General features: G+C 40.4%; 1 protein-coding gene across 17 annotated transcripts in view; it reads right to left on the bottom strand.

Annotated features, from left to right (window-relative positions):
- LOC126868411 (uncharacterized) overlaps positions 1-25,317 on the bottom strand; it is a 307,848-nt gene that overhangs the window by 47,604 nt on the left and 234,927 nt on the right. The gene's annotated exons all lie outside the window — the stretch shown is intronic.

Below are 25,317 nucleotides of genomic sequence, written 5' to 3'. Positions count from 1 at the left end.
TACATAATTATTTCAAATATATTTTACATAACGTAGTTTAAAAATATATATTCCCAATTTTTATTTCCTACTTTCCGATATTCGACTCTTTACAAACATTACTTAGTATGAAAACAATCGTTGTGCAGAGTCATCAAGCCAATAAAGGGTTTGATAAATCTAAGTGTATTTCTCAGAGAGAGCAATCTGATTTTTCATCCTCCCTATGAATTCCAGTGATCCTTTTAATCGAGCGGTCAGAAGCGAGGCATAATCGCGATTGGCGCGAGCTGACAAATTCAGTCGAAATTGAGCAACTTCCGACCCAACCCCACGCTTTCCAAAGAAATATTACGGCCATATTTTTCTCCGGTGAACGATGACTGAAGCTCTCCCGCGATTTCCAAGGGATTAATAATGGCAGTAGACCGTTCTACGACAATCGTAGAGAGAAACAAACGCAGCCCCGGGCAAGTGGACCAGGCTCGCGCCGACATCAATCTGAACGAGCGAGCCGCGCCCCTAACGAGCCACCGAGTCATATAAATTTTATTGCCATTTCATAAATCCCGGCAAACACCGTGAGTAACCGTCCCGGTGCTGTCTGCGAGATTATCAGGAATGTATAAAGTTGCGGATCGTCGCGCGGTTACTGTCTTTCGCGACGCTTCCTGTGAAAACTCACGTTAAAATGTTCGAATAATACGTTCAACGTTTAATGTTGATCGAAGATTATCCTTGTGATATAGAGAAAACGGATTTTTCATTATTCCTTATCAAAAATATATGGTATTAGTTTGGAAATTTCCATTTTGAATTAGAAAATATATGAAACTTATCGAATATTCTCATAATAGACAATAATGCAAGGCTTATTCATCAGGATTTGATTATTGTAGTCCGATGATATTGACAGTGTTTTTATGTAAAATATATAGAAAGAAGTTGTTTGATTATTTTTTTAATATAATGGAAAATTGAAGTAGAATAAATCGAAGAACGTGGAAATTTAATAAGAACGTAAGGAAAATAAGTAAGTATATAATCAGACAAGGAAAGATTGAACAAACTTATCTGAATCTTAAAAATTCATTTCATCAAGAAAGAAGCTACGTGTTAAAACATCGTTTCATATTTGCAAAGAATGATCTTGGTTTTTATTATGCCACAAATTACTTGGCGTTCTGAGGATATGTCTGAACCATACGATGCCACGTATTTCAATTTTAAAACGTAGCGAATGTAGTAAATGGAAAGCGATGCGTAGGTAGGATTGGGAGAATGGAAACGACAAGGTTATATTTATAATAAATACGAGAGGAGTACATACGCAGGAGAAGAAGAGGGAGCACAGTTAATTCAGTTTTATACGACAACACTTCCGATCCACGGTAAGCCGGCGACAGTCTCTCCAGAGCTTCCCTCACGTTCTCTTCATCTTAACGCAAAGACGAACCAAAACCTGATTTACATTTCTTTCTCTCCTTGCTATAAAAATTCCGCGACGATAACTTCCTTTGTTCCACCCTCTATGGTCGAGGCTGGGATGAGCAACCCCTGCGGCTGGAAAGCCACGGGGGGTCCCTATAACACCGACTAGTTTTCGTTAGAACATTACATTTTTTTCCCCTTAATTAAAGGCGCTGAGAACTCCGGTCTTGTTAAAAAACTGTTCGTTACTTTGCGCGATTCAATATATTAAAATACTCAATCGCGTTAAGTTTAATTATACCAAGAATAATGGAATACAAGAGAATTTCTACTTTCTTTCTTTTCATGTTCAATTGTCTAAAGTTTAATTAGATTAAAAATAATGATTAAGAGAAATTCTTTCTCTCCTTCCGCGCTTTATATTTTTAACCCATTATACGCTCAATTAGAAAGAATAGCTTCACCACTTCCATATAGCAAGTTCCATTCTGAGAATTTTGAACTCCATTTGACATATTCCATCGCGAGCAATTGCGTTACTGTGGAATCTACATAACGACGTTCGAAACTGTCGATCATCCATTCGGTTGGTGAAATTCCTTATTGAACGAGGAGTCAAACACGGAGGTAGAGAGAAAAAGGGAGACAGATAGGATCGAAATGTAATTAAGAGAGCAAATAATCCGAGCCGAACAAACTCCATGAAATGGATCAAAGAACTGGAAAGTGGGAGTGAGATGATGCAACGGGATAGGGAAAGGGAGAAAAAGGAAGGACATGTACCGATAGAGGCGCGTCGTACTGAAAGGTAGTAGGACGAGCTACGAGCAGGCTGCTTCTCCCTGTCGTCGTGCTGTCTAGCCAGAAGGAGTAGGGCAACGAGGGGCCTCGGCAAAGACCCTCGATAAATATTTCCGTCAAGTGACCGGGGTTGGAATTCAAAGAGAGCCGAAAGGTGGAATCGAGAGCGAAACGAGTCCATCCTCTCTTCAGCAGCCGGTTCAAGGGACGGTCGACGAGAGGAGAAACGATGGAAGGATGGGTGGGCGGAGGTGGCCTGGCAGGCCGGTATATTTGCGTTACGTTACGTAGTTGCGCGTTTAATCAGCCGTATAGCCGGAAAGGGCGCGTGTGACAGAGGGAAGAAGGAAAAGAGGAACCGGCTTGACTTCCGGATACCAAAGAACGACGGGGCTTAAACAGCCTCGTACCTTTTGTGCGGCCAAAGAGACTGGATTTTGTTTACTACTGGACTCTGCTCCATCGTCGTCTACCGATTTCGACGTGGATCATTGTATTCTTCCGTTTCGTTTTGCTCTGTATTTTATTTCGATTTCCTTCCTTGAATGAAAAGTGTGTGTGGGAGTGGAAATTTTACTTGAAGTAGTGTTCTTCTTCTTTCTGAAAATCATCTTCCATCTTCTGATGTACAATGTCTTTTTAAGATTTTAGATTTCTGTACGATGTACTCGTTAGTATGAGAAAGTACGGGAGAAAAGGGGGCGAAGGAAAACGGAGGAGATGGCGCCTACGAGATGTCGATGGCGTGACAGATTGCCTCCAGTATTTTCCACCACATATATCATCGGTATCCGCCAGCCCCTAGTTCTAGTTCAATGCTCACCGCCGCCGTCTCCTTTAATTGGCATCACCTACACCAATCTACCTGTGCCGTCGTTCAGAAAATTCCCGACCATAGTTAGTTACGATAGATTATATTTGGAGGCATATCGGTGGTAAATGATCGACTGAAAGTCTTACATAATACTTTTTATATCTCTACATATGTATCTTCATATAATATTATACATTTTCTCCTACTGGTGTTTCTTCTCAATAATTAATTATTATTGAATGATTTTACGATATAGAATTTCTAAATTAATTTTCATTTATTTATAATAATATCCTATATCGTAATTACCTTAGTGGCAATGAGTTCGAATCAAGCTAAGCAAGCAATAATATATTGATAACAAACCAAAGGGTCAGTGACAAATTGCAAACCGCACTTTCATCGTCAGGGATACGATTAGGGAAAAATTCGTGCTGTTTTAATGGGGAGCGAAAATTAAATACCGCGGTGTCCACCCCTTAGGTCCGGCCACCTAATAATTCATAAGAGGAATGTAAAAAAGGCGAGCCCTTGTCGTCCTTCTCGCCTCCAACCACGCGGCAAAGAAGAGCGAGAACGAGAAAATCGAGAAGGGGGGTAGAAAAATACGAGCTCGTGTTTATCTTGAGATTTGTAGCCGCTCTGTTCCCGATATTTATTGGCCTTCTAGGGACCGTAGATGCCACGGCCTGACGGACCGTTAAATTTTATTATGTTTTTTTCACCGATGCCGAAATAACGCGTCACTGAATATGGCTGGCAACGTCGTCGTAAAGATAAATCCTGATCGTCCGTGGATCGTCGTTTCCGCTGTGAAGAAGGGGCCTCGTAATATCGCTATTTACTTCAACATCTTTCAGCCTCTATCCTTTACAGCACGCGCTAATTGTGTTTCAAGCGAACTGGTACTCAAATTGTACGTAAACTTGAAGTTTAATGAAGGTTTAGAAATATAAAATTGTTGTTTCAGGAAACTCGATCATCATTTGGCATACATAAACTAATATATAACAAAATGTAACACTATTAAAATCTTATTATCGTTCAGTGTTTCACGAAAATTTCGTTTCATTGTCTATCGCTGACAACCGTATTTAAAATATAAACTTTGAGCTTTCTATATTTTCTAATACACAACATGAATGCCCAATTTTTTAAACTTCGACGATATATATAAGCTCGGTGTTTTCATGAACATTTCACAAACCAGAACACGTGGTACAGCCGAAACGAAGATTTACAAATCTTACCCCGCGTCTTACCCCGACGAATTCATAAAGAAGGATCACGACACCAGCAACCTAACTGCCTACCGAGGTCATATTTAGGATTAAGGAGACGGCGGTTGCAGCCTCTTCAGGACGATAGTTGCGAGCGCAGTGGAAGAACCCCGCTAAACCGAGCAGCCCATTATCTTAACAAATCTAATCTCGCGGTGGGTGTTTATAAATGTCTTGTTTTCCAGCGAAACGGCACCGCGGGTTGAGGCTGAAAGGGACAGAGCGTTTCTAACCGCATTTCGGCTCAGATCCCTCATTAACGTAAGTGGGTGGTGAGAAACGAAGCACATAGTACTCCCGTGTATATTACGCTCCTTGAGGGCAATGAAGAAAGTTCTACTTTGATAAGATTTTTCAAAAATGTATTAGTGTAGTGTAAAAACATATTAGTGAACATTTCAAATTTTTCATTCTTATATTTTTCATACACGCGAGTATTTAAATGTTAATGATATTAACTATTGAATTACGTGGCAAATTAGAATTTTAAGATATTTCAAACACACGAATAAAATTTCTATCATTCTTTCTGTATTATAAAGATGAAAAATTTTAGGTACTAGTGGTCTCATTACTCTAACATTAAATTGTAAACTTTAGAATATAGGTAAATATAAAATAGAATAGTAATATAAAATTTACACTTTCTTCGATTCTTGTATTGCTTTTTCTAACAATAATTCAAACAGAATCATCTCAAAGAATCAAGCTGCCTTTATTTATAATCTACCAGAATGTCTTTATAATGCACCATTATATCCATGACTTTATTCGACCTCTGATTAGTAATCAATCCAGGAATTCGGCTAAACTCAGGTCATAAACATCCTGAAATAGCAAAAATCGCATACACGTGAGAATATAGATAAACGCAACGACAAGAAACGATAAATACAAGTGCGGCATCCTGGCGAGAATAAGTCTTTGTTATAATAAGATGGAGACTACAGCTTGTTCCAAAACTAGAGATCCTAATCCCTTAAGAACAATAATAACAATCCTTTCTCTGTTACTCCCGGAATGAATGTTAACTGGAAGACAAGGACAAGTAGAACGAAACAGTTCCAACCTAATTCAAGGTCTCGCAGAAGGTTGCGCAGTAATCTCCTATTCGACTTCCCTTGAAATCCTTCTAGACCACTCGCTAAACCTTCGTTTACACTTTCTTTCAACCCTTCTTACACACCTTACAACGCCTTTCATATTTTAAACGCCGCCAGGGATTAACTAACGCCGAACGATCACTGAGTTGAATAAGAAACAAATGGTAACTTCGAGATAAAGCTGACTTTCGACGAGCCTTGCGAGAAAGGAAGCATAATATGTGTCTATTAATGAAAAAGGACTTGTAATTCTTCGAGGGATTTTTAAAAACTTTGGCTGCTTCGAACTCGGATGCAACAAAGTTTTTTTCATGGTACAAAGAGAAACTTGCAACTCTAATATTCTTTGTTACATGTATACTGGACATTTCTCTTATGTGATGATTTTCAAATGAAAATTGTTTCTATTCCTAAGAGAGGAATAACAAAGATGTTTTGGCTCAAATTTCTAGAAATCTAAATTTTGGAAATCAAATTTTTGCTCATGAAAAGTTGAAGTTTATTCTATAATATTGAATAAAGCATTATTTCTGTAAACGTATAACTATTGAAATATTCTATTGAATATCGAAATAAGTAATCCAGAGTATCTCTTTGATCTTTACTTCTTATATTATTCGCTATATTAATTTCAAAGACAATTCATTTGAAATTCCTTGTTCTGAGTATCCTTAAGAGTTTTCGCTAGCTTTTGCCAACTTCTTATCAATATTAACATCGAAAAAGGACTTAATCAGGTCCTCGGTTGGTAGGAAACCGCAGTTGCGACGAGAACTCTTTCGCTTTAAATTTTCATTCGACTCTCGTACAAGGAGGTTACGTCGGGGACCTGTTTCATCCTTCAAGCCAGACTCTCTTCTTCGTCCTCGTCCTGGGCGTAATTTGCACACAAAGTACCGAGGAGATGTACCGTGTGGGCTACCACGGTGTGCACGTTTGTGTACGCGGAGACACGTGCACAACCTTTGCGTATGGTATAGACTCAGAAGCATTATGCTAATGTTCCTCTCTTCTACCTAATACGTTCGTTTTAATAGTTATCGCGTGTCCACGAAAGATATTATATTTTCGTGGAAACCTGATGATACTAGTCAGAATTTTCTACATCTATACAGGTTTTAATAAGAAATTTAAAAATATTTAGTAGAATTTTGATATTTATAGTAAGATTTAGACAACTTGAAAGGAATTGAAACGACCTCTAATTTGAAATAATGTTTTTGGTTCAAAAAAATATTTTCCGTTTGATGCTAATAAAAGACATATACGACTAACGAGCTTTAGCAATTTCAACGAACGAACAAGATAAGATTCTTTTCAGCAGATAATAAAAAACCTGTCACGTAGCGGTGGCTTCGTTCAAGACAGACCACTGAATCCGGAGGGTGGCAACGAAGAAGCAACGAATAAGGAAAAGAATACTAATTCATTATTCAATCTGGGTCGAGTGATTAGCATGCGCCAGTACCCGGTATCTTCGTCCTCGGTTCCTTCTAAATAATGTAAGACGTATACCATCGTAAGAACGTGCTGGTACGGGCACGTTGTCGTCGAAGGATCTTCGTCTCCCTTCCTATAATTTTGCACAGCCTCAAATTCGCATTTAAATAATTATGCGCAACGCACTTGCACTGTATATAATACTATAATAGAACATTTCCACGATCAGACGCGTTGATTAAACTGATAATTTAAAACTACGCGAAAGAAGAATTGATCAGCAAGCTGGTATTATATAATCATTCAGTTAATATCACTGTAAAAAAGTTCGATGGTTTTAAGACTACTTCCATCATTAATCTGTCATAATAATAAAAAAAACACGACTATAAGGTTATAGTTATAATGGATGCGTGTTCTGAATGCTTCAAAGGATAGTCATCCACTGTGTCAACCATAATCTAACGACATAACATTAACGAAAAATTGCATTTCTATAAACTCATCACTGAGTTTCCTCATCTTGATTACAACAATAAAAACGAAGCTTGAAGGATCGTCGCGAAGTCTGGTCGCATTAACTCAGCCCTCGTCAACGAGAAAAATCTCGAATCCCACAGAGACGTCTCTTCCACCAGAGATAAAGCATTTTTAATACAATTAAACGCGAATCTCCACGGTATCCGTTCTTCTTTCTTCTCCAAGGTATCTACACCCTAACGTCACCCTGAACCACTGTGGTCTTGGTTCAAGATCTGGATGTAAGAAGGGTTGTACTCAGCTTGCCTTTGGGGCATGTTAATGCACTCCGAGATCTTAGCACTTACACTCCAACACGTTCGCTACTCCTCGTCCTCGTCGTCGTTCGCCTGCCTGCTTTTCCATCCCCAGCCATTTTCTTTCTCTTAAACTACCCCCGACCAAGTCTACACTGCCTCCAGAGGGCTTTCACGGACGACGCCTTAAATCCGGATCTCTGCCCTCACTCCCACTCACCCTGCTTCTTATTCAACCATCTTCCTAGCCACCTCCGAATCCGACAGCATTGCTGTCGCGATTTTCTTCGCTGAAACGCCCAGGAAGCGGCTTCCAAAATGTACAACCTCTGTGGTGAGACACGATCCACGGGGTGGCCACGATATTCTGTGGGTGCCAACCGTTTGTGATCGCAATTGGGAGTCTATAAGTTCGATCGCCCCTTCACACGTTAGTTAGTCTAATTCCTAAGTGGGGTCATGCAAACTTGAAAACAGGGAAATTTAACATTTGGAAAAGTAAATAAGTTAAGAAATTAAAGCTTCTTTCTTACTTTCTTCCATATTAATTATTTTAAAGAATAAAGTCTGAGAGACGTACATAGGTTTATAGTAGACTTGTATAGTATACCTAGTACAATGGAGCGGATATAGTAGTTGCTAGTATAGTAGACTTATATATTAATATACATCACTATGGGTATAATAGATTTGTCGTCTAGCTTTAATCTCATTCAAAATCTTTTTAATGTACGAATGATAATTCCAAACTTTTCCTAATCAAATTGCTCGTTTATCGTTTCGATTATTTCTCACAAGTTGATGGCACACACGCGTTGTTAACCCAGTCACGCAAAATCATATTGTTTCTCTTAAAACTTACGCTTCTTTGGAAGCTGTAGACGAGACAAATAGAAAAAGGTCGGGACGAGGAGAGGGACAGGAAGCGCTCTCATTTGCAGAAAGAAATCTTAATTAACGAAGCCATTGTTTCAGCCGTGGAAACTCGATGAGAGACGACAGCCACGAGGATCGAGCGTGGCTTACCGTGGTGGATGGGGATCGTTCCAACGGTGGCTAGGGTGAAAAGGAAAAAAGGGCCGATTTTTTTCAAGGACGACGGGCACACCGGCCACACCGACCATCGACAGTGGCGTTCACGAGGGCACACAAAGCTCTTGACGGATGGGTAGCCACCAGCGGTGCCGCAACCCTCATGGTTACGAGTGACCACCTGTTGAGGGTCCTGTACGCACCTGTCTACGCACACACGGCTCATCCCACACGCTCCCTTCGCAGACCTGTGAGCGTGGATGATATTTCCATCCGTGATGACCGAAGAAACGGCCCGGAATAACGAGTGCCCGCGCGCGTTGTGTGTCCACGATGCGTGAAGCTGCGTGGAAAGAGAAACGAGGACGGTGTAACCGCCTGCGACTACTGCCAACACCACCTATGATAACTGTCTGACCGATTAACGGAATCTCCTGGTTAACTGTATGATGAAGAGGGTGATTGAAGTGGATGTTCGGTTTTGTCGACATTGGAGGGTGGAGAAGCTTTGACTCTCGTGAACTCGATAATGAGGAAATTAGATCAGTTTTCATCTAGTGATCAATGAGTATTGGGGTTAAGAGTATTCTTGATGAGCTTAAAAGTTTTCGTTGTATAAAATGAGTTGTAATGGGAAATTACGTCGAGCAACATTTTAGTTTTACAGATCCGAATTAATTACCTAAAGCTCTTCACAATCTTTGTATTTATGGTATTTCTTGATTTATTCTTAGTTCCTTATATTCACTTCTAATCACATATACAGTGAGTACGTGGCTTAGAGGAAATCACTCAAATCAATCATTGATACAATTATAAAAATAGGCGTACGTATTGGCCGAAACCTCACATGCGTAAATAACATCAGATTGCATCACGTGGCTAGCAAATATTTTTTCCTCTTCTTCTTCTTTGTCTGACATTCGGTCAAGTTTTCATACTTGACTTATAATATGCAAAAATTCCTAATTTAAATAAAAGCCTTCTCTCTTAAATTCACTATTGTAGCCAAATTATTCATAGCGTTATCGAAATGATAAAAGAGTATCCAGATAGAAGCGGTCATTCAATGCTTTCGAACCTGGATGGAGAAGTACGATGTCGTTTTTACTAGTCGGGCGCTCTTCGATTCAGAGACCGGCGTTGACTTTTTTTTTATTCCCTGTCCCCTTTCCCATCCCTTGGTCGATCCTCGTTCCAGAGGACCACAGAACCGTACGACCACGGGAACGCTTTATTTCCACCCCCGTCGCGATCGTTCCATTTGTTTCGCAGCCGGCATCGCATGGCTCGCGGCGACGAGCTTTCTCTCTTACCTCCTCTGTTCACCCTGCGTCCCACCCCCTCGCTCTGTTCGCTGGTTGACGCACGTTCTCTGCGCGCCCCATGGCAGATTCGACCGCTGAACGAATCGACCCGTCGTTATCTCGACATATCCACAGGTACGCTTAATACGTCCAGGCGACGTATTTATTCACCGAGCCGCTCTTCCACTTTGATGAATGACGCGACGTCGCGCGCCGCTTCCAACGCTCCGAGCATATTTGTGACCAGCTTCACGGTGAAACCAACCCGAAAATCAGTGTACCGTGATCCCCTCGTATCTTTTTTGGTTTTGTAGAGAGGGTGAAGCGAACTCTCGTTTTGGTTTGCAACGAAATCAGTTTCGACTTTGAGTACCTATAATAATAATTAGACTGCGGATGCCCGTACAAGTTTAGATTGTTATATTATTAAAGAAATAGGCGCTGAATTTCCCATAATCGTATAAACATCGGAATATGGTACAGTAATATTAAAATAGTTTCCGAATTTTTATGCCCTAATCGTGTTCTCGTGCAAAAAAGAAATGCTTTCAATATCTTTCAAATAAAATTGATTTATCGCGTTTCCTAAGAAAATTAAAAACTTTAAACAAAGTTTGATTTACCATGAGGATAAAGTAACGTTAACGGAGGCGTGAAGTTAGAAGCGTGGAAATACTTGACGAGACCGATGCTTATTAGTAATCCAAGATCGTCTCAGCCATTACGCATTAGGATTCCGAGATAACCCCCGAGATGCCATTTCCAACCCTCTATTCATGTTTCACCTTCTCCTTGACAATCCTTCGTCATCAGTCTCAACCGTCTTGTCGTCACGTAAGATTCAACATTACGTTCGTTCAGAACGTGGCGCGTCTTCAAATCGCATTGGCTCGTGTCATCCAACTAAATCTGTTCTTCACTTTATCGTCTCATTTTCCTCGTCTATTGTGAGTAGCAAAGCATATGCAGTTTCTAATTACAAAGTAATGAACTCTTCATTGGAATAAAATATCAAGGATCTAATAGATATCAAAATTTTTCTGAATGTACAAGATTTAACATCTTCATCCAATAAAAAAGAAAATCAAGGAACAAAATTTCACATGAAACTTGCGACGTTCAATTCATTTAAACGATCACCGTCTAACTACGATCGAATCTAAGGCCCGGTGCAGACATGCGGTTTGTGGTAACGTGGCCGCCTCCGGAAATTGCCGATGCGTTTTAGGATAGCAGAGATTTATATTAAACGGTTCACACGGGACGTAATTCTTAGACGGCAAATTGACGCAAAGCCTTCATGTGAACTGTAAGGAAAGGTGCACGGGCAAATATAGTGGCAGTTTACCGCGGAGTAGTGGTAACGCTGCCGCAAACCGCTCGTCCGCACCGGCCCTTAGGGTGATTGCAATTCGTCAAAATGGTCAAAGCAATATAAAAGCAGAAAAAGTTGAGAGTGGGCTGTCAGCGACGGATGCGGTCGACTGCATCGAAAGGCAATTGACGATGAAAGTGGCAGGAGTAGCCTCCGCACCGGTCGACTGGCCGAGCTTTTTCAACTTCGTCCTTCTAACGGTGGAAGAGATCGCCGTTTAAGTGGCGGCTCGTTAATGATAGTCCAACCCTTCAAGGACTCAACTGACTGGCCTCTCGAAGTCAGCCTGCATCTGATGGTAACTTCAATCCGTTAATTGGTGTACAACTTTTTTACCGTACTTCTTTCCCTGTTCCTTTCTCGGTACCTCCTTTGCGGTTGCGTCGCTCGTTACCCCCCCCCCCCTTTCGCGTTCCCCTTCCTCTATGTTTTCCTTCTGTTCTTTTTCCCTTTTTGGTACAAGAGGAAGGAAAAATTTTATTAAATTAGCAGACGACAGGCGACGTCGTTCGGTGGCTTCGCAGAAAAAATATCCCTCTGCTCCGCTATCTCTTCAGCCCTCTCTATATTTTTTACCGAACCCCTCTACCCCTCATCCAGGTGATCCAACAGTACCACCGCTCTCCAACTTTATCCTGTCTGTCCTCGCCCGTTCTCGACATTCGTGCTCGAAAGAACTTCGAAAACTCGTTTAATCGCGCGGTGTGTAATTTTTTAAGCCTTCTCGACCACCGTTCCGCTGGTCAACGCTGGAAAATGCGACCGTCACGTTACCGAGCTTCTCTTTGAACCGACCAATACAGAAGAAAAAGTGGATAATTTACGGGGCCTTTTAATGGAAAAAAGGAACAAATTTGGTGGGAAGGGAAAAGGGAAATTCGCGTACTTTGGATACATTTGATAAAAAATTAATGGCCATAGCTCTGATCTTAAACGTTAATCGAAACTACACAGTTGTAACGACATGTTACACATCAAACGCATCGCATGCGACAAAAGTGCATGTCATAAGCTTGAAAAAATTGATAAGCGTCTCTTTGCCGTAATATAGTTCCGACGTAAATTTTTAGGGGTCGTATGAAATATTTATTTTTTAAATGTCTGTTACAAATAAAATACTTTCCGAAAAGGGAATCTAAAAGGGAAAATTTTTGCTAATCAGGTACTACCCTTGAAATAATAAAAAATTTTTAATAATTTCGATAGTATCATTCTCAGATGTTTGATTATATTCATTAAAAAAACGCGTAGATTGAGGTTAATAGAATTCATTGTGATAATGAAAATTCAAGCTTTTCGGTCGTTTCACGTGTCGCGGTTCATTATTGTTATCGATTTTCAGTCGTCAAAATGATTACTTAGCAATGCTAACTAAAACAATCGATGCAAAGAAGGACAGAAACCATGCGGATTCGAATCGATTAAAGAAGGAAGCGGATATCACCAGCGGTATTCAAATCGATTACACGGTGGCCAATGTAAAAATTATGCAAATTCCGCTTACAAGTGAATGGGACCCTCGTGACGAGCGAGGTTACAATTAAGCAGCAGCCAATTCAATATCGTGGTCCATTCGACGGAATATTCAACGGGCTGGTATTAAATGTCGCCTGGCCTGTTTATACAAAGACGAGTCGGTGTACTCGCTGATCTTCACTTCTATTGTTGCACTCTCAGTGACAAGTATAGATAATCCGTTCTGTTATAATTTACATAAATGTTATTAAGTTTACCATATTTATGTAGTTACTTATCCATAGTACTCTAATTTTAAGTTTTGAAATTACAATTTTGATATTTATAAAGAATTATTTTCCTCAGGAATTTATTACATCGAATACATAATTCTCAAACGTTTACATCGATTATGTAAAATTGCATTTTCGGTAAATACTACTTTGTTAGATTATAGAGTGGGATACATGACTTAGACTTTGCCTTAATGCTTGAAGCATTGATGGAATTACCGGTGGTTGATGAGTTTAGCGGTAGGGATAGGCGAAATGAGTGATCTGTTCTCTGTCTTCACCCTCACTTTTCCGTCTTACCAATCTTCTCCTTCAATATCATCCTCCCGGCTGCTCTATTCTATAGCAAACTATACTCCACTTCTACTCAGGAATAATCCTCTATCGTGTGAACTATGTCTTTATATACGACTATAATAATAAAACCATTCTTTATATCTTATAAAATTATAAATTTATGGAGACATCTATATGTCGATATTTAAGATTCAATCGAAATAATTACAAATCTATCTTAAATTCAACATGATTTATCAGGACTAAAGTATCGTTTATGAATCTTGTAATTACACATAATTAAAGACATAAAATCCTAATTAGAAAAACGGAAGGAACGAACTAAACCATCTCGAACGAATCTTCGAACGTTAGGTCGCATTATGGGACGCTTGTTCCTCGCACCCGCTTTCATCTACATATGTTCTCGTCAGCTGCGCTTTGTTTCCGGAATAAGAGCTCATTACGAATGCAAAACCGTCCATTCATATTCAAAATTTTATATCTCGTTCGTGTTCCCGCGACGGGGCTAATTTATTCGGATTCGATCCGTGCTGCGACAAATCCAACGACTCCCGACCAGCTTCTCTTTACTTTCTTTTTCTCTACTTCACTTCCTTTACCTTCTTTTTCTCTATTTAGCCTTCGGTTTCACGACTATTAATAATACCGCCAACTTTTTATTGCTCATTCTGTTCTGACTTGCAGATCAACCTTTACGACCGAAAGAATCGATGCCAGCTGACGTGCTTTTAGGATTCGAAGAGCTTTCGTTTCTACATCGACTCCGTGAAGCTTGCAACAATTATGTGGTGTGGATCGATCTATGACTTTAGTTGCTTTTCTATTGTTTCTCTCTTTTTCTGTGTATCTTTCTTAAAGACAAAGTTCAAAAACCAGCAACGTCCTATTTAAAGTCGCCCTGTCCAAATCATAGTTGATCCGCTTCAAATGTCATCGACCAACATCGTAAAAAAAAAAAAAAAAAAATCAGACAGTGTCCACATCTGGCTCAGTCGGTACGAGCGAAACCGAAATTTTCTAACTCATAATGCATGCATGATATATGCATACAATTCTAACTCGTTGGCTCGACGCGGCGAAGCAGATCCCGGGCAACGCATCGTGCTCTGCATCTCGTTTCTCCGCATCCCATCCTTCGTCCGTTCGCGGCTCGCTCCGCCTCTCGTCGAAGAGATAATCATATTAACCGGGCTATAACTTGTCTATGCATAAGCATAATACCGTGGCGCGGCGTGGTCCTGGGATCCTGGCCAGGATACGGGGTATATTTTACGCGCTCTGCTCGGCCGCGCGCACACCCCCAGGACCAGCCAGAACCCGAACTCTCCAGTCGTTGCTGGCTGGTTGAAGCTTGGGCTCAACCGGCAGAAGGGCGAAACCGGGGAGAAGTTGCAATGTACAACGTTAATCAGCCTAATTGAATTAAGCACGCGCGACTGTTGTAATTATGACTATTTATAATGATTCCGCCGCGTGTATCTACCCTGCGAATACGTCCCTCTCCCTCTTTCAACGGCGCGCGAGTCGCTACCGACGAATATTAGTTTACATGCGCGTACACGAATCGCGTTTAACGCTACCGTGAGCTTCGTTCACTCTCGAGTCCTTTGGGGAGCGTGTGGTGCCGCGGTTTCGTGGATGAACCAGCCCCTTGGACGATTCAGATCAGAGCGATGAGGTGGAGAAGGATTAGTTTCGTCAGAATTGAGAAGTTTTGTGTGGTTAAAAGGAAGTTCCATAGGTAATTTAGAGTAGTAAATTACTGGCAAGATAGATTGTAAAGTATGTTAAAGAACTCGATAGCATGGCTAATTGAAAATAGTTTGGATAAACAAATAAAAATTAGTTGCGTTAACACTGAACGAAGAATAAAAAGGTTGTACTTTTATAACTCATTCTCCTCTACGCAAGATCATTTTGTTAGTATTAAGACTAATCTATAATTAAATACAATTCATCACTTAGGTCAAAGGTCCGTAAATAATTATCACCCACGTTTAACGACCAACGAACGGAAAAAGATCACGAGATAAAAGAATTCGCAGTCTTTAAGGCAAACAGCGTAACCTACTTATCTAATTCGCTTCCTCTTTAGCCATAAAGACGTGCTGGGTAAACGTAGCGTGATAATGAAAGCGGGTGTTTAGTCAGGATTTCCGGCGGAATCGTTCTCTTTGCACCTTTCTCTTTCCAGCCCTCTGTATTTATATCTTCTCGCTTCCTCCCTTTCTCTCTGTCTTGCACACACAGACCAGTAACAACACGCATCAGAAGTCGTACTTCATTAAGTCAGTAACACTTCTTCCAGCCGCGTTACTCATCCCTTTCACGGTGGGCTCTTCTATGAGAAAGCAAGATCGAGAGGGAGTAAGATTAATTGCATTCCGTCAAGAGAGGAGGCGTATTTTAAACGAAACCGCCGGTGCTCGCGCAGAAACGCCGAGGCGACTGAAAGGAAGGAAAGGAGAGAGGAAGGAGGAGCTGAAAGAGAAGCAGCTAGCACGCAAGAGGTGGAGAGAGGAACGACAAGCATCAGAGAAAAGGAAGAACGAGGTGGTACTGTGAGCAGAGTGAGATTCCTGCCACCGATGGAAGAAGAGGATTCGCGGCTGCAAAGAGAACCTCCTAAGAGGCGAGGGTAAAATCGAGGATCCAAGAGAGAGGAGACACCGCCTAAGGCCTTGTTGTATTTATCATATAATTACCATAATAGAGCCTCGAACCACCCGTCGCCACCTCCTGTGCTCTCCACCCTCGACCACCCCCGGTGCCGACCGACCACCTCTTCCCTTCCTCCTTCCATGCTCTGTTCTAACAGCCGCAACCGCAAATTGGAAACTCGCGAATACATTTTCCCTTCGTTGCTCTCTCGTTCTTCTCGCTCGAAATTGTTTACCATAGGATGACAGCCGTTCGAGAACATGTTAACGACACCGTGGAACATCATTCGAATTGAGGCATTAATATTTGTCTGCCGAAGTATCTCGTGCATTTTATGCGCTTGCGTTGAATCGGCGAAATAATTCCATTTGGTTCGAGAAATAAGTAATATTGCCTTTCTAAGTACATTAATATATTTATTGCTGACCTATCCGCTAGATAATATATGCTATATGTCAACGAATAATTTCTTTCAAACTTTTATGATTTTTTATTTATATTTCATATTTAAGTTGCGATATTATCCCATAGATATCGCTAAAAATCGTGTTGCCTATAATAATATTCCGTCATTTCGTCCATTAAATATACATCTCTTGCACTCTTCTAAAACGTAGTAAAGGTAAATATTCAACCATGAATACATTTTTCAAGGTAGCGAAACTTCACGCTAATCTCGCCATTAACTGTGGCGAAAAAACGCTCGAAGAATAAATAACCTCCCGAAATTCGTCAGAACTGACGCACACGTGCTTCTAAAAATTTCATTTCTCTGAATAGCCTCGCGGTAGGAATGTGTCAATGGGAAAAATTCGCAAACCGCTCAACTACGTTCTTTAGAGCCAAGAATACGTATCTTCGCTCACAGTATTCCCATATCTGGCGATGCATGCGTTATTCGTGAGAGGCAAACTTTTCACAAGCGGCTTTCCTTTTTTTTTTTTTTTTTTTAGTTTAACGATATAGCGTCGACGACGACACAACGACGTCGACGGCGTCAGTGGATGGAGCAATTTATATCGATGGCTTATTCCCCTGACTGCGCGATCGGTCTCGAATCTATTTTCAAGGTCTATTTCAAGTCGTTTGTATCCTTTCCTCGCGATATTGGCTACGACATTGGGCTAAAGCACGACAGGGCTCCGAAGATGGCTGCTTATGGTTCTCTCTTCTGGTCGTTTCGTCTGAGGCAACCCCGCGAACCGAACGCCACGCGCAATATCTCCCGTTTCTGATAGTCTTCTCGGTGATTCCTTCCAATAACGGTATTTTTCTTTCAGTTTCTTACTACCGTTCGATTAAGGCGCCGGTATATTTTGCGTGGTAAACTTATTGCTACTTAGAAAGCTTTAAATCAGAATTATTCCTCAGCAATATGAGAATCACTCGACTTCATTTTCGAAGAAAACTTAATAAAAACAAATGTTAGTAATATAATCATGACAGTCGTGTCTTGTCAGAGTGCCAATAAAACTGAAAAATATTGTATATAACACATACAATGTACATAAGTTATATATGAAAGATATATATATTATATAGAATATACAATATACAAGATTGCATACAATATACGAAAGTCTTTTATGTTAAACGATCAAACACTTTCGTGAGGCACTGTATGCATATTTACGAATAGAAAGATAATTAAACAGTGATAATTTTGTGTAATAGAGGAGTTCAAGTGATTTTAAAGGAACCTACGAAGGGAAGGAAAAGATCAAAGATGGCGGTTGGTTGTTAAAGGGCCGGAGATGGATTCTCCGGTTTCTTCGGCAACCACAAATCGCCACCTCGACCCATTCCATTCGCCCTCTTTTGAATTCGCTGGCCTCCTTTTCTGGTCACGGATGTGCAACCCGCTGGAAAGATATTGCAGCTAAACACTCGGTTCTTTGATGCCGCTTCAGCCACGTTCCCTGCGAACCCCGGGTAGATAATTAACGTTACAGGTTAATCCCGCGAAGAACGATGGCCAGATAAAGACAGACCCGTGGGTTTAATAACAGGTTGCCTTTGGTGAGGTGATCTTGTTGATCGCGTAACGAAATACCGGCATAATGCGAAATTAATGCTTCTTGGTATGAGAAGCTGTGTAGGTGCTTCTCTAAATACAACGATACAATGTATTATATTAACATATAATATTTTATTTACCAAAATTTTTAGGTAATAATAGACTTCTACGTATAAAGAAATCAAGCGTAGATATTTCTTCAAACGCATTGATATTTAAACAAATATGCAGTATTCAAATGCTTTCCCTATCCAAATTTTTCCTCTCTTTGACATTCTCTATCCAATATTTTTTATCTTCTCACCATTAATTAACTAACGACGGTACAGAAGACACGAAGTAGTGTACACGTAAAACGGGCGATTTGCTTCGATACCAATACTTCATTAAAAGACCGATAACGCAATTACCGGTATACTTCGAGCAGCAATACGTTTAATGAAAGCGTGCAATCACCATCGTTGGAGATGGAACGGGAGGTAGAGGATGAATTTGCACACGGGCTCGGGACGTCGAGCGGCCTCTTTTACGGTCGTTTCTTCCCGTTGAAAATCGTCGACGAGCAGGGAAATTGTCGACTGGCTACGCGAGGCCGCGTAAAAACGTCTAAATTGCGCGTAAATAATTATATTTGCATATTCATTGAAAGGTAAATATTTAATGCCGACGCGACGGGAAAGGGACCAGAGTGAGTGTAACATGAACGCGGAAAGTGAGGCGAGCAAGTGTCCGAGATATGGAAAGAGGCGTAGAACAGAGATGCAGGGGTTGGCCAGGCTGGCCACCGGCCATGAGAGCTGCCGAAAAAGGGGTTGAATATACACGTCGCGCGAGACTCGACGGAAATTTTAGCTTAATTTTACTTAACTACGTCGGGTTACCCCGTGGGGCTCCGCTTCGGGGACAAGTGTTATTTTTGTAATTCCGAGCGACGCTAATGGGAGACCTCGGCTTAACTCCACGCGAAACCCGACAAAAGAGAGTGTTTACCGTCACCGACGAATGTGTGTATCACGAAAATCCGCTAGTGTAAACGACACTCGGCTAACCGTGTTTTAAACCGACACTGATATCATCCTGGTCTTTTATTATATTATTGCGAGATTCTATTCTGCTATTTCAGCGTAGTCTTTCATAGAATTGGAAGTTCTTTATGAAATGTTCAATGTAAACCAACACAGAATCACTTTGTTTGTAGAATCGTAGAATTTAGAGAATCACGTTCATTGACGAATTTTACCATCACTGAATGATATTGGAATATAAAAAATTGTCATGAAGTAAAATATTATAGTACAGAAACGTTATGAATAGAATGGTAAATAATTGTATGAAACTGAGTGAAGAAAATTCTAAGTGAAAGAAGAATATAGTACTCATGTATCGATAATAAATAAAATAACTAGAATGATCAACGAAACACATATAATCTTAATATATTAGTGATATAGTTATCCAAAATTAATGTACGATAAAATTTCGTCCATTAATGTATAACAAGTAATAGCAAGTCAATAACAAAGTCATTCATGAATTTCTGACAATTATATGTCAACATAATCCTCTTTTGAATAACGCTATCCTCCAACAAAAATAGCAAGCAAAAACAATATACTTTGCCGGCACCCTTTTTCTAGGAACGAGTCTAAAGTATACGTTGCTCAAGAACACGTGAAAGGGACGTTGATGAGATTCTAGGGAAAATGTACAAGCGCCAAGTGTCCCAAGTTACAGAAGCTGGGACGCGTATCGAGCGTGAATATTACATCGATCAGGCTTTGACGACGATACAGAAGAAGAAGGGGAGAGATCGTAGGAAGAGGTGATGTCGCCTATTATCCGGTGAAACACCTGAGCCCCTGATTCCCGGTTACACGTCAACCGTGCGTCGTTCTCGCGGAGAGTGTATGAAAACCAGCACGCACTCTATCGCCGCCGGTGTCAGTACTGTGGCTAAATTACACTGGCTCCGTGTATTATCCACCCTTAAATTATTCTCTGTTAACCACAAAAATAGTCCCTTGCCATCCCTGTTTCTCTTCCCATGGTTTCCCAGTTTTCTCTCGACTCTCATACAACGTGTCACCATGGTCATCGTCTCAACCGCATCGACGGTATATTCTATGTGGTTGCTTGATGGTTACTTTTGTTTTCCCAAATTTATTTCAGTACCGGCTGTTTATCTCCCGCGATTGTGAGAGGATACAGACAAAATTATAGTTCGGTGGATTTTGCGTCATTCTCGCGTATTATTTACAAAGATATTACAGTTAATATCTTTATTCGTTTACATCTTATATCTTTATTTATTTATGAGAGTAAAGTGAAGCAACGTATAATTCGGGAAAACATCTACGATGTTATAGTAACCATCCATGAGAAAGTACGTATGTACATACATATATCTGAACTGATATTATATAGAGTAGATTCTATGATATTAATATTATTCTTGGACGCGATATGGAATAACTAGAATTGCACTAAACAATAAACTAAAAATATAAGCAGAATATATCAAACAAAAAGCGCTGAGTAGGGCTCGATATAATCCAGAAATAATGGGATATTATCAGTCTTGAATTACAGAGCCATCGAACGTGCATCAATAATCGTTAACAAAATTCTGCGGGTGTCCGTCGATGTTTGAACTTTCTCCATTGGTATCACGCGGCACAGGTGAATATTAACGAATGTTTGCCTAGGGGAATGCGTTCTGTCCAAGCATGATGGACGCTTTCGAAGCCAGAAGTTCGGATAGAAGTATGCTCTTGACGTCCAATGTCGGACCCCTGTTCGGCGAGAGATGGATCATCCAATTCCCTCACATAGGTACTTATCTCGTTCTAAACGACAGGTATCTTTTTACAGTTTACCATGCAAATACGATAACGTATTTGTAATTATATCATGTGAAAGCTAGGCGAAATTCCAAAGTAAAATTAACGGAACTGCATATTCTGTACAAGGAAATGTATCATAGATACAGGGCCACCCAGATGAACTTAACATCTCTTCCATAAGTGGTTTCACGTGTAACATTGACAAGTTTCGGATTAATATTGATAAATTCGAGAACGCGATCACGAACATAGCAGAGCGAACCGGTACGTGCACACGCGCCTGAACGAAAACTTTAATCATAAAAATTGAACGTGGTAACGGACAGCTGACCGCTCGTTCCGATAAAAGATATATCACTCGAATCTCGTTATATTTTCGCGGCTTAAAATATTTACAAGCCGGACGAACTTTCGAAACAATCTCGAACTCCATCTAAAGGAGTACCGTCATAAGTATATGACAATGTCCTCCCAGGAATTCCATGTTTTTTGTCAATGTTAAAAGTTTGAGGCACTAGAACAACTTTTTGTACATATTTGTGAGAAATAAGAATATTATAATTGCAGTTTTCATTTCTAAATATAATTAATTACAATTTTAATACTATTAAATTACTATTACTAATTACTAATATTTACTATTACTAATTACTATTACTAATTACTATTAAATTATATTATAAAAGAATTATATTAAAAGGCATCAAATATTTCTAAATACATATTTCTAATAAATTTTATTTACATAAGGAAGTCATTATCTCTCTCTATATTCTAACATGCTCCAAACTATTAAACGGAAGCGTACATGTTAGTTACTACTAAAAAAGATATTAACTTCTTACCATATTAAGAACACAACACGTATCATTTGACTAAAATTGCGATCATGAAACGCAGATGGTGCAAAAAAGTGTTCCCGAAGAGCGAAAGTTGCGCGAAAAAGTGTCAGCCTGACCATCGGGTTCGATTCGATAAAAGATGGATGATTTGACATCGAGCGTACGACCGATCGATCTCCGAGCTGACGCGCTCGAAGATGAAATGCACCCTTGGCGACCTCGAAAGCGACCCTAACGCTTTGTAGAGCCGTGCGTTCTGCCCCCTTTTGCGAGCCAATGCTACTCGACTGGTTCAAGAAGCATATTTACGAGAAAGACGCGTGCCCCGCGTTGGAAGCTACGATCATCCCCTGGATACATCCGATTTCGAATACAAATTCCTCCATATGTAACTTGGAGAAACGGTTATTGGTTCAACTAAGGGTTATTAGGTCCGGTAGGTGAATGGATCCTTTTTTCTTGGTGACCATACGTCCCATGTACGATCGCCAATTCAGCATAGTGAGTCATTTCCAATGAAAACCCTCTTGGATTTATTTATGCTGAACGTTAAAAGAATTGTAAGGAAAATTCTTGTAGATTTTATATTTTTTATATTCTGTGCAATAATATAAGAGGTGGCTTTAGCTAGCGTTTAATTCTTTGCAGTCGACGTTTTACCCCAAGTGGTACATATTAAATAGATGTATTATTTCGGAAACTGTTCGTAATTTCAATGCTTTTCTATTATATATTCTTCCAAACAGGGACTATCTAATCTAGAATCCAATTTTCAATAAAAATAATAATTCTTATCTAAGAAATTTAAGGGCGAAGTATGGTTTAGTTTGCCTAAAGAAGGTTAATATCGTGAAAACTAGAATGCAAACACTTCGAAATGGAAAAGAAAGGGATAAATTACATGTTCGACTAACGTCCTAATAACGTTGCCATTTCCAACTTAAGGAGATTTAACGAGGGCATGAGCGAAAGTGGGCGAGCCACGGAGATTTATACGAAGGGACAAGCGCGAGAGTCGAAGAGGGCGCGAGGGGTTTCAGGTTTCCTCGCGGGGTTCCCTGTACGATGGCCGCCGCGCCATAGAACAGCAGTACATTATTTCTTGATGTCAAATAAAGCAATTAGCATGTGCCCTGACCAGGGTCCACGGGTTCTAACCCGAGTAATCTCGCCAGGGTCCCTGGCGTGTGCGACATCTTCATCAGAGACGGACCCTCCTCTCCTTTCTCCGCCACTTTCTATCCTACCGCCCCCTTTGCCTGGATACTCTGCTCACGTGACTATCCTGCTGCCCCCGCCCCCCTAGAGACAAGGAGAAACCAAACCTCGCTCGAGCGTCAGAGAAAGAGAGAAACATCCTCTACGGAGTGAAATTGCAGCGAGGAGAAGAGAAATGGTCGAGAAGGCGGTGTCCAGCTCGGTGCAGCCCGGTTCCAAGGGAAATTTCCACAAAGGTTGACCCGCTCTGTTAATGAATGTTGTATAACCCTTTTAATGCTTTAAGCCTCTTAGATTTTTCAGAGAGCTCTCGACGCGGCGACGAAGAAGGCACGCCTCTGGAACTCGCCCAGCCCACAGGACTCACCTCTCTTTTTCCGCTCTCCTGGTGTACACCAGAAGTGGTTTGCTAACGCCACGGGAGAAAAAAGGCCGAGCGAGAACGAGGAGGGTTTCGCCTCAGGGGCAGGTAATTATGTGGCGGACGTAAATTAAGCTTGTTTAGATTGGGATTTTTATTAAGGTCCTTTATGAAAGAGTGCTGCCGCTAAATGATGCCGCGAACATTTTAACCGACCGGGATCCCTGCGAGCGTTGATTGAAAAGGAAATGATGGCTTCTTTGCATTCATCGATCTGAATTTCTTTCTTCTTGTTTTATCGATCTATTAAATTATGGGTTGTCCGACAGATTCTTTATTTTTTGCTCATAGAGGTAATTTAAAATCCTTGTTAAAAATAGAAAGAGAATATGAGGTTTGAATTCTTTCTGGGAGATCCCAAGGAAGTCGTAACTAATGATCAGGAAACGTGTATATAGCGACGGAGCAGAATGTACGTAACGACGTATACGGAAGAAATAACTAAGGGTTAGTTTAATCGTACTTTAGGAGTCGAAGGTTTTAACCTTTCTGTTGTCCCCCATTTACTAAGGGTAAGAAAAGACTGCAGTCAGTCGTATACCTAATGTCCGGTCCACTTCTCCAATATATGATACTGTGCAAAATAAAACTCCGCTAATCGGAACACTTTCGTTTCGATATTTTTAACTCCACCTTCTTTCCAATTCTACTTACTACTCTACTGTTTACTTGTATCACTTACTATATTATTAATCTAGATAAAACGTTTTCTCTCAAAATTTCCTTTTATAACTCTTCTGTAACAAAAATTAAATTTTACAAATGAATAAGATTATATCTTTCCTGAAAAATGTAATTTTTTTCGAAAAAGGTTAATTTATTAATCGTACAGAAACAATGTTCATATCTGAAACCAGTCCAGTTCTAGGACATGTTAATTATACTTTGAAGTTAACGAGGGGCTATTTCAGTATAGCAAACAGCTAACCGCCTTCGCGCTAAGGTTTGTGTACCGAACTTCGGCAAAGCATTTCGCAGATACAAACTATTCGCTATATCGTAAATACGCATGCTTTCGAAGCGGCTGCCGTAGAACGAAATTCCTGGTAGAAGTTTAATTCACTCGAGCACCGAACCAGGCGTAAACGTTAAATGATTTGTTGAATACTTCAGCGCACATTTGCACACAAATCGAGAAATGATATCTTGTCCATCACATCGCTTATTGCTAGATATATACGGTATATAATATTACTTGCATGCTTGTAAATTAAATTACCATCGCGTGCTATTAATTCATTTTTCGCCTTAACTTATTAAAACTTTTAAAACTTCTGTTCTTATGGCTAATGTAAATTAATTTAATTATGATGAATAAGTTTCAAAAGAGATACTTATTTCTTTCAATTACTTTTATCTATGAACTAAAACTTCCTACTTTTTAATAACCGGCCTTGAGAAAAGTGATTTTTAATTTTTTTCTATATCTTCAGGAACTGAACAAACAGGAACAGAAATAATCAATGACAATTAGCGGACAGTTCCCGCCATTAACCTCGTCAAGCAAGCTTCCTTCAATACCTCCATCAGAGAGTACCGAAAATCGAGATTCAACGTTGATTTTCTTGGATAGCCTTCGCGAGTCAAGGCGAGGTAGGCTCTGCTCGCTCGTTCTCTCGATTAGGCTTTGCCGTCATTAAAAGTTTATAAAGAAGCAGAGCTACCAGTCTAGGCACAGAGAGTGTGTATGAGAGAGAGAGAAAGAGAAAAGTGGTGGAAGAAGTGGTGGAACGAGGTTCGGGGACGGGGGTGAAGGGATCAACACCCCACTTCGTTGAACGGGAGCGGTAAGAAAGTGAGGCAGACAACGTAGGAGGGGCAGAGATTCCAAGCAAGTTTTCTCATGTGCAATGCATAATGAGGAAAGGCAGACGGCGCATAAAGGGCCTACAAATGAGGCTCGGGTTATACATATACATTCGAGCTAGA

Source organism: Bombus huntii, chromosome 8, assembly GCF_024542735.1.
Source record: "Bombus huntii isolate Logan2020A chromosome 8, iyBomHunt1.1, whole genome shotgun sequence".
NCBI classification, from domain to species: domain Eukaryota; kingdom Metazoa; phylum Arthropoda; class Insecta; order Hymenoptera; family Apidae; genus Bombus; species Bombus huntii.
This window is presented reverse-complemented; position numbering and strand designations above follow the sequence as displayed.